The sequence below is a fragment of the Triticum dicoccoides genome, chromosome 5B (genome assembly GCF_002162155.2).
Source record: "Triticum dicoccoides isolate Atlit2015 ecotype Zavitan chromosome 5B, WEW_v2.0, whole genome shotgun sequence".
NCBI lineage: Eukaryota > Viridiplantae > Streptophyta > Magnoliopsida > Poales > Poaceae > Triticum > Triticum dicoccoides.
In genome coordinates, this window is record NC_041389.1 from 639,149,532 (window position 1) to 639,160,608 (window position 11,077).

General features: G+C 52.9%; 1 long non-coding RNA gene across 1 annotated transcript; it reads left to right on the top strand.

Moving 5' to 3' along the window:
* The first annotated feature begins 374 nt into the window (after nt 1-374).
* On the top strand, nt 375-1,116 carry LOC119306469. The gene is made up of 2 exons (XR_005148957.1): nt 375-526; nt 787-1,116. It is a non-coding gene; the product is annotated as an uncharacterized LOC119306469 (long non-coding RNA).
* Nucleotides 1,117-11,077: the final 9,961 nt, after the last annotated feature.

The following is an 11,077-nucleotide window of genomic DNA, read 5'->3' on the forward strand; positions in this document are numbered from 1 at the left end:
TATTTTAGAGTGTAAATTCACTCATTTTGCTCTGTATGTAGTCCTTTACTGAAACGGAGGGAGTAGGACAAAACACATTAAATGTGATACAAGTCATTGTAGGAGTAGAACTAGTAGCTAAGTGTGTATTTAATGCGGACTACATACGGAGCAAAATGAGTGAATCTACACTCTAAAATATGTCTATATACATCCGTATGTAGTCTTTATTCTTATATTTACGGACGGAGGGAGTAGCACAAAACACATTAAATGTGATATAAGTCATTGTAGAACAGCTATGTGTGTATTTAATGAGTACTATTTAAGATATGATGCACTACAAATTTTACGTAAGCATATGGATTCTAGAAGTCTATATATATGGCACATCATTTCACGCCATTCCATATCCTTTTGACACTTTTTAAAGGCTTGATTGACCCTTTGGCTCTCGTTGGAGCGCGTAATTCAAGAATGGATGGAAGGTCTGCCACCGCTTGTTTTTTGGTGATGCTTGTGTTGTTCGGAAGCACTACATCTGCAGGTGTGTTCTCTTCCTTTTTTTTTAACTAGATTTCCTATGGCATATGTTATTTCAAACGAAGAACCTTGAGAAATCCTCATAAGATTTCAAAATCATACTACCAAGAGTTTTCTCTAATATGATCTTGATCGATGCATATTCTGTGTATTTCCTTGAGGCTTTTCACAAGTTATCACTTTTACGCAATGATGCAAAGATCTTGTTATTACAATCCATCTCTCACTCTTATGGTTTAATTTTTATTATGTTTGTGTATGCAGAGAAATGTTTGACTTCTGGGTTTTATCGGCTGTTGTTTTGTACCAAGGGTATTTGCAAGTCTGTATGCGTGGGTCGTTTCGGTTACCCTGGGCAGGAGATCCGCGAACATTGGTGCAGTAATTTTTTCTTTGCCAAGTGCACCTGCAAGGTTTGCGTTGATGGATAGAGCTTAATGGATATGCTAAGTGCACTTCATGTTATCAATAAATAATCCATTACATCGTGTCCTTGAATGACGTATGTTATGTATGTGAGTGTATGCTTGGGAAACAACATGGGGGACATGATGTATTCGAGAAACATGGGGGACATAATAATATTTGACCTCATGGCCCGAAAATTCAAATCTGAGCCCAGTCTCAGCTGCATCCGATATCACATCCGTCCACACACGTTGGGATGTACTCCTTCAGTTTGTATTTGCAGCTGTATTCAGAAGGTATCGGCATAAATCATAATCGTGGGCCTCAGTCGCATTAAAAGCTGTAGGTGTGGTCTTCCACCCGGCCGAAACAGACCCTGGTGCACGGCCTAGTTATTTTTCTGTTCCATCCGGAGCCGTCGGGCTTGGCATAATGGCCATCCCCTCAAAAGAGGAAAAGGAAGGCATAAACGGCCACCAACCTAGGCCACTCCCTCCCGATCCTGCCGCGTCTTCTTTCGATTCCTCACCATGTCCGCATCATCGTCCTTGCATCGTCTGCGTCGGTACTTGTTGAACAACAACAGTTCGCGTCGTCTTCTATCAGAGTTGTTTGCATGCTGGGCGTATTACAGCAATCTCCTGCAGCCGGAGAATTTTCAATGAAAAATGTTTCCTCAGCGATATGGCTCGTACTAGCATATGGTAGCATTATCTGGTTTTAATTACTTTGAGCTATTTGGCCTCCACAAAAAACTGTAGTATTTGTCCCAAGTATTTTCTCTGTCAAAACCGAGCAGGCGAGCTTCTTCCTCGTTTGCTCCCAAGCCCGCTGGCACCTACTACTTCTCCTTGCGCGACTCCTGTGGTGTCAGCTGGCCGACGGCACGTCAAGACACCTCGCCATAACTGAGGGGGAAAGAGTTGGTGACTAGCGCAGTACTGCACGGTGGTGTTCCTCATCTTTGGTAACCTGCACTGCTGCAGGCCGAGCTTTGCGCATGGCCCTTGACAGTTTGGCAGCGGACTTTGTGCATGGCCGTTGAGTTTGCAACAGCTGGGTATTGCCTATGTCGAATCATGACCAGGCATAGTTCAGAAACAGTTGTCAGCATGCATACAAAGCCCAGGCAATCCAAAGTAACAAGCTTGTGAATGAGATGACAGTTAGATTGCATATGAGCTTGATTGCAGCATGCAAAGACATGCTCAGTTAATGAGTTCAACAGCTGGTGAGCACAATCATGTGCAATTCCATTCAAACTCCTGCATATATCAAATATGCTCGGGGTCGCTCCGTTAGAATTGCGACCAAACGCCTTGATGGAATGTTCGAGCGCACTCGTCCTTGACAGGCACGGTGTTCTGTCTGGTGGTGCCACAGGCTTACGACCTGAGTGACCATTCTCATCACGATAACTTTCAGTTTGCCATTTTTGCAACTCCAACGCCAGCGAATTTCATACCGCATCAAAAGAACAGAGCAGCACTGAACAGTACACAAAACACAGGGAGCACTAGATTAACCATCACGTCCATCCTGGCACCTCCTGATTAACCCTGTCAGTAGACTGTGCCGACCTTGTTGGTGAACCTCCCTTCCGCCGTCTCCCGTCGACCACAGCCCTATCGTCCTTGGCGCCACCAAGACGCTGCCCACAGCCGGAGTCGGCATTCGACTCAGCCGGCTCAGCGCCCGCGCAATCAATCCGCGGGAGGACCACGAGAGGGACTGGATCTGGATGTTCCAAGCTGTCCGTGGACTCTTCCCGCAGCAGAAACCTGCAAGACAGGGCCATACATGGTTAGTCCCTTACCTGTCGACGGCGCCCAGAAGGAACTCCAGCCCTGCATCTTCATGTCCGGCCGTGTTCCCGGGGCTGCCGAGTCCTTCCACAGAGCTTTGGGGGCGAGGGTTAGCTGTCGCCGTCGGCGGCTGGTCTCGAGAACCACCTGGATAAGGGTTTGGGGAGGAGGGTCATAGGCCCCTGACTCGCTCCAGATCTACTCCTATTTTGACTCATGTAGAGATCGACTTGAAAATAAATAAATTATAAATGAGCACTCTATGTAGCTCGATCGAGAAATGAGCCTATCTTGAGCCAGCATTGGCTTGCTCGGTTTTTAGCTCGATAGCTTGATATCATATAAAAGCATCTCCAACACACCCCTTATATTGCAGACCTAAAAAGTGCGTTCACAGTTAGTGGCAATGCCTCCGATACGGGTAGAAAACAGCCGCACCGGAGGACAACAGCGCCTGCCTGCGGTCCTACTCCTCTGTCTCGCGGCGGACGAGCGACGGCGGCGGCTGAAGGCCTTGGTTGAGGTACCTCCGAGCGCTTCGTTTCCTCGCGGCGTCGGCGGTGACACACCGCTCCCGCTCGGGGTCATCGTCACCGTCGGCGCCGCAGCCGTCACGGTGCAAGGACCACATCCCGCGCCACATGGTGGAGTTGGGCGGTGGATTGAGTCGCCGACAACGAGAAATCGAGAGGGGAGAGGAGGGATTGCGGTGGCGCGGGGATATGGTTCGGCCCCGTATATCGACCGCGAACCCTTAGTTATACAGCGCGAGGGGGCGATTTTCGGGGCACTGTAAAAGATTTACGGGCTGGGGCGACTATACAAGCTCTGGTCTGGCCGAAAAAAGGGCCAAACCGGTATTAGTCGCCGAAATTTTACCCGCCGCACGGTTTTAAGGGGTCTGCTAGAAGACATGCTCTAAGTATATTAAATAATCTTCATGTCTATTACCAAGAAATGGATAGTTTATTACCATATATGATGTGTAATTTTTTTTTCTCCATTTTACCTACTAGCAAACATGAAATCTTAACTAAGAGTGGAGAAAATTTAGCCTGAATATAGTACGTGATCAACCATATGTTAATTATCTTTCTTTTGTGGGCAATGTTTGCGACCAGATGCACCTTCATTTTTCTTCTCTTGCTAGTTCATTCGTAATCTTTTATTATTAAATACTAGTCTTCATGAGAAAGAATAGGTCAAATGTTATACTGATGTCTTATGTTGTGGCATGTCGTATTTGAAAATTTGCCCCGAGTATTTAGAAAAAAAAACATCTTATTGAGCTCAAAATTAGCTCGAGATCGTTGCAAGCTGAGCAGAGCCACTTTGTACAACTTGATCTTGAGCTTCGCTCAATTTTGTGCTCGCTTAAATTTTAATATGAGTTGAGTTGAGTCTAGTCCAACTCGTTCGAACTCGACTTATTCGCAGCCCATCGACAAGCGACCGCTAGATTTGCAAAGTGGAGGGTACTTCACCGACGGGAGCTCCTATAAGCCTCCTCATATGCCGTGGAACCAATTTGCGCTCACGCGCACTAGAGTGGGCCGTGGCCCAGCAACGCGCTTCGCTCCAGCTGCAAGCCTGCTCCATTCGCTCGCTCAGTCGCGGGCTATTTTTTTGCTTTTTATGTTGTTCGCCTGGTAGATTTTTTTTATAATTTTTGTATAGCTTTTTGATTTCACAATTTTATCTCAAGTATTAAAAAACCGGCCAGTTTCTTATTACTTGTGATAAAATTGTGAAATCAAAACTCATCCATTTGGAGAAAAAGGTTATCATCGATTTTGAAAAAGGTTCATCAATACTGATTTTTTTCATTGGTTTTGGAAAAAAAATCATTGAATTGGAGAAAATTCACAAATTTTGAAAAAGTTCATTGAATTTTTAAAAAAACTTCATCAATTTTGACAAGAGTTCATCAATTATGAAAAAAATTCAAACAATGTAAAAAACTTCATCAATATTGAAAAAAAGTTCATCGATTTGAAGAATATTCACGGATTTTGAAAAAGTTCACGAATTTATGTAAAGGCAAAAATAAATGAAATGAAATGAAAAAAATAAAAAGAAAAGAGAAGGAAAAAAGGAAAGAAGAAAAAAGGAAAAGTGTCGGAGCAATGGGCCACGGGTAGCCTCACCCGGGTCCCTGGATTTATCAAGACTTTGGGCCAGCTCCGCCTTGCTGAGCCCCAAGCTGAAGCTCCGCCCTCCGGGGGCCGGCTAGCTCGACAGCCGGCCACCAGAGGGCGGCCAACTACCAGCCGACGGCATCACGAGCGGCCGACTCCAGCCAGCCGGCTTCTAGAGAGGGCGGCATCTGGCAGGCGGCCCCCTCGCGCCCTCAGAGTTTGTGCCCCCTTCAAGAGGACGTGGTGGGGCGTGGCTACAGTGAAGCCCTCACCCCCGAATCGTGGGTTCGGCGTGGCCACAGTGCCCCGTACGGACGGAGATCTCGGCACGGCGTGGCATTGTTGCCACCTACCATTGACGTCACACCGGACAGGCGGAGCCCTACTCCCCACGACGTCCTGTCGGTACGACCCGCGGGCTGCGGGCCCTCCCGGGCAGCGACACCCCAGAGGACGGCGCACGCCGGATCGGTCGGACCAGGGGAGGGCCGGCCTCCAGCAGGCGGTCGTCCCCACCCTCGAAGCAAGGGCGCCATTAACCTGATGAGACCAGGTGTGGCTATAGTGATCTCCCACCAGGCGGCGGGACTGTAGCCACGCTGAGCTGACCAAGCCCGTGTCATTAGCGGCACGACTCTAGTGAGCGGCCTGTCGGCTCCATACCAGACCAGGCGGCGGGCCCCAGTAGTCGGCGGAGAAGCCGGAGGCCGGAGACACTAACAGCCGGGCCCAGTAGCCGGCCAGATTACCATTGTACCCCTGGGGGTAGGCCTATATAAGCCCCCTAGGGCACCCATGCAAAGGGTTCTCACTCTGATAGAACTAGCCAGATCACTAGAGCAGGGGAGAGCTAGCCTTGCCTTCTCCTACCTCTAGCATACAACTCAAGGAGCACATTTGTATCACTAAAGCCATAGTGATCATGCGGAGACCCCGCAAAGCAGGAGTAGGGGTATTATCTCCAAGGAGAGCCCCCAACCTGGGTAAAGTATGCCGGCGTTCGTGTCTACGCCTCATCCCACTTCCGGGCACCGGGGACGTTCTACTCGCTCCCACCATGATAAGCCATCCTTTGGCATATGTCGCACCCAACCCCCGACATTTGGCACCCACCGTGGGGCGAGGTGCACCATCTCCCTGAGATCTGCTCTGGACGGGAACCTTGTTCCTTCCTGGCGAGCGAAGCCAGCCCAGCACGCCCGATGGCGTCAGCCTTGATGCGTTGAACGGTGCGGAGATCGCCTGCACGGCGAGCTGCCTCGCCGACCTTGTCGGCGAGATCCACCTCTCCCACGAGCCGGCCTCCGACGCGAGCACCGGCTGCCCCAAGAGCCGCCTCGTTAGCCTCCTCGACCAGCTTCACGTCACCAGCGAGCATGCTGTGGACCTGGAGTCCGTTGGCTCCACCGACCGATGATCATCGACTCCGACACGACGTCATTTGACGTGTTCCCCACCAACGTGGTGGTCTACAACGAGCCGCCTCCTCGCGAGCACGGCGGTGGGAGCATCGTCACAGAAGTGCTCGTCATTCACAGCGGCGAGCACTCAGACAGACGCGCTCGAGACCCACTCGACGCGGCTCTGCGAGACCTGTCGGCGCCCATCCCAGAGGGCGCAGATGCTGAGATGCTGGAGGCACGCCGCGTCCAGCTTCGCGAGAGCGCTGGCCGACTGGCCAGCATGCGACACCTCTCGGACGCCTACCGGCACGAGATGGATCGGGTCGTTGGCGGCACGCCGGCTCCTGAGGGGCCTAGCCGCCTCGGCACGGTCCGGCAGCGTGGCACGACCATCGCCAACATGTTCGGGGCAGAACGCCCCGTCTATGCCACGCCTGCTGAGAATATCCGGGCCGCCCAGGCGGTGACGGATGAGTTGGACAAATACACGGCGACGAGCGCCGCCACATGACGGAGCGAGTCCAGCAGCTCCTAGACGCGGCTGCCGCGCAGCATGAAGCTGGCTGCCGCGCTGAAGTGCCCGCCCAGCGGAACAAAGAGCCGCCCGTTCGCCAAAATCACGGTGCGACATCCCGGACGCCGACTGGTGGCGCCCGCGAAAGAAGAGGCAACGAGCCGGCTGCCAGCCGCAGCCGGACACGCCTTTCCATCAAGCAAGACAAAGACGGCCGCCCTCGAGCGGTGGAGCGACGAGGTGATCCACCTCCTCCTCCGCCTCGTAGAGCGAGGAACCCCACTCCGCCGCCTGTCACGCACCCGACACTCGGCGACCTCCTTGGCCACCGAGAGGGAGTCGGAGAGAACGGCGCCCGCCATCGGATCGATCATCTCAACCGATCCCTGGCGCTAGAAGAAGAAGACGCATTGGGCCCGCCCTGTTTCGGCCCGTCAATTCGGGACGAGCCCTTCCCCAAAGGGTTCACCCTCCCGCGAGATACGCCCAAATACACCGGATCCGTGAAGCCGGAGGACTGGCTGGTCGACTACTCGACGGTCGTTAGCATAGCAAACGGCAACAAGCGTGTGGCCGTGAAGTACGTCCCACTCATGCTTCAGGGCACAGCCCGGACATGTCTCAACAGCCTGAAGCTCCGCAACATCAACAGCTGGGTTGATTTCACCAAGGCCTTCATCCGCAACTTCACTAGCACTTACAAGCGGCCTCCCAAGCCCCGACAACTCTCCTTGTGCTTCCAAGGGCCCATCGAATCGACTCGCAACTACCTCACGCGCTGGCCGAGCTGCGCAACTCCTGCGAAGGCGTGCACGAGGTGCAGGCGATCGAGTACTTCACCGCCGGGTGCCGAGAGGGCACCCTCCTCAAGCATCGGCTTCTCTGCGATGAGCCTGCGACGCTCGACGAGCTGCTGATCATCGCCGACAAGCACGCCATGGCCGATTCCTCCATGAAGGCGGAAATCTTAGTAGATGCGTCTGGCAAGGTGGCACCCAAGGCTCCTAGGACTCCGGCTGGTGATGCCAGCCGGCGGCAGCATGCAAGCGACAACAAACGGAAGGCCACTCGGCCGGCTTCCACCAGCCGGCAGGTGGCGACAGTTGAGGATCAGCAGGCGGAGGGGTAGCAGGCGCCCAAGCGTCAGAAGTGCGGCAAGAAAAATTGGTTGCCCGCCTTCTCTTATGAGCAGACCCTCGATGCACCCTGCAAATTCCATAGTGGCGCGAAGCCGTCCAACCACACCACTCGGAAGTGTCATTGGCTCACCAGGATTGCTAAGGGAGATGTCCTCCTACCTCCTCCGCCTGCCGGACCGCCGCCTCCTCAGCCCCAGCAGCCGGCGGCCCAGCCAGTCGGTGCCATACAAGACGAGTATCCAGAAGAGAACGGAGCTTATGTTGTGTTCACCAGTGTGGCCGATGACAGACGCAGCAGGCGGCAACAACAACAAGAAGTGCAAGCAGTGTCCTCAAGTACTCCTGAATTCATGCATTGGTCTGAGAAGCCTATCAGTTGGAGCAGGGCTGACCACCCGGAAGTGATGCCTTCCCCAGGTTCATATGCCCTGGTCCTAGATGCTACCTTTGCAACAGACAGGTGGGCAGCATGCTTCTCTAGAGTCCTGATAGATGGCGGCAGCAGCATCAATATCCTATACCGTGACACAATGGAGAAGTTGGGAATCAAGCAGAAGTAGCTCATCCCCAGTCGGACTGTATTCCATGGCATAGTCCCTGGCCTTTCCTGCTCACCAATCGGCAAAACCCAAATTGATGTTCTCTTCGGAGACAAGAATCATTTCCGCCGTGAGCCAGTGTGGTTTGAAGTGGTGGACCTCGAAAGCCCCTACCATGCACTGCTTGGCCGACCAGCTCTGGCCAAGTTCATGGCAGTCACCCACTATGCTTACCTCAAGATGAAGATGCCGAGTACCAAGGGGGTCCTGACCGTAGTTGGAGACTACAAGAAGTCGGTCGCTTGTGCCGCAGATAGCAGCCGGCTGGCCGAGTCCCTTGTGATTGCAGCTGAAAAGCGGCTTCTTGACCGGGTGGTGGTATTGGCAGGCAAGAAGCCAGAAATGTCACCCATCCCCAAGGAGTCGGAGGTTGAGGGCTCGTTCAAGCCGGCCAAGGAAACAAAGAAGACACCCTTGGACCCAGAGCACCCAGAGAGGCACGCTGTCATAGGTGCGAACCTTGATAGCAAATAGGAAAGCGAGCTCGTCGATTTCCTCCGTGAGAATCGGGACATCTTCGCATGGTCTCCCAGAGACATGCTGGGTGTTCCGACAGATTCCGCCGAGCACAAACTACATGTCCGATCTGATGCCAAGCCGGTCAGGCAGCCCTTGCGCCGCCTGTCAGAAGAGAAGATAAGAGTTGTCGGAGTAGAGATAGCCCGGCTTCTAGCAGCCGGGTTCATCATGGAAGTGTTCTTTCCAGAGTGGCTGGCCAACCCAGTCCTAGTGTTGAAGAAGAATAAGTAGTGGCGCATGTGCATTGACTATACCAGTCTCAACAAAGCTTGCCCCAAAGATCCCTTTGCTCTACCAAGAATTGACCAAGTGATAGACTCCACAGCCGGATGCGAGCTGCTGAGTTTCTTGGACGCATACTCAGGGTACCATCAGATAAAGCTGAACCCGGCCGACAGGCTGAAGACCGCCTTCATCACACCATCTAGAGCCTTCTGCTACCTGACTATGACGTTCGGCTTGAGAAACGCCAGCGCCACATTTCAGCGTTGCATGCAGAAGTGTCTTCTCAAGCAACTTGGCAGAAATGCCCTTGTCTATGTGGGTGATGTGGTGGTGAAGACGGAGAAGCGTGGCACGCTGCTAGAATATCTCAAGGAAACTTTCGAGAACTTGCGCCGATTCCAGATCAAGCTCAACCCGGAGAAATGCGTCTTTGGAGTACCAGCCGGCCAGCTTCTTGGCTTCCTGGTCTCAGAGCGCGACATAGAGTGCAACCTCGTGAAGATCAAGGTCATCAAGAAGATGAAGGTGCCCACCCGACAGCTGGACGTGCAGAAATTCACCGGCTACTTGACATCAATTAGCCGTTTCATCAGTCGGCTGGGCGAGAAGGCTCTTCCCCTGTACCAGCTCATGAAGAAGACCACTTTTTTTGAGTGGAACGACAAGGCGGACGAGGCTTTTCTCCAACTCAAGAAGATGTTGGCAACCCCGCCTATCCTGGTGGCTCCGACTGAGAAGGAGCCCATGCTCCTCTACATCGCAGCCACCAGCCAGGTTGTCAGCATAGTCATGGTGGTAGAATGCAAGGAGGAGGACAGAGCATTGCCGGTCCAGAGCGGTGTATTACTTGAGCGAAGTACTGTCCGCCTCCAAGCAAAACTATCCAAATTATCAGAAGATGTGCTATGGCGTGCACTTTGCCTCCAAGAAACTGAAGCCTTACTTTCAAGAGCACCCAATAACCGTCGTCTGCACAGCTCCGCTTGCTGAGATCATCGGAAGCTGAGATGCTTCTGGCCGAGTGGCCAAGTGGGCTATTGATCTGGCCCCCTACACCATCTACTACCAGCCTCGCACCGCCATCAAGTCGCCAGTGTTGTCCGACTTCCTCGTCGACTAGGCCGAGACCCAGTACTTTCCACCAGCACCAGACTCCACCCATTGGAGGATGCACTTTGATGGTTCAAAAATGCGCACCGGTCTGGGAGTCGGCATCGTCCTCACCTCTCCCAAAGGCGACAAGCTCAAATATGTGTTGCAAGTCCATTTTGCCGCCTCCAACAACGTAGCAGAATATGAGGCACTCATACACGGACTCTGGCTTGCCAAGGAACTTGGCATTCGCCGGATCTTGTGCTATGGTGACTCCGACTTGGTGGTCCAGCAGTCGTCAGGCGACTAGGATGCTAAGGATGCAAATATGGCAAGCTACCGCTTCCTCGTGCAGCAACTCAGTGGATACTTTCATGGGTGCGAGTTTCTCCATGTGCCAAGAAATGATAATGAGCAAGCAAATGCTTTGGCACGGATTGGCTCCACCCGACAAGCAATACCAGCCGGCGTCGCCCTACGCTGCCTTCTCAAGCCATCTGTCAAGCCGTCCCTAGAATCAGATTCCATCTTCGTGCCAGCCCCTCCCGAAGCATTCGGATCCGACTTGAGGGTCCCAGAGCCAGCACGGGGACTTCAGCAGACGGCCCGGGGACTGCTGCAGCTGCACCCGGTTCGGGGACTCTAGAACCCGGCCCGGGGATTACAACAGTCGGCCCGGGGACTTCTTCAATTCAACAGGCGGAAGCAGTTGC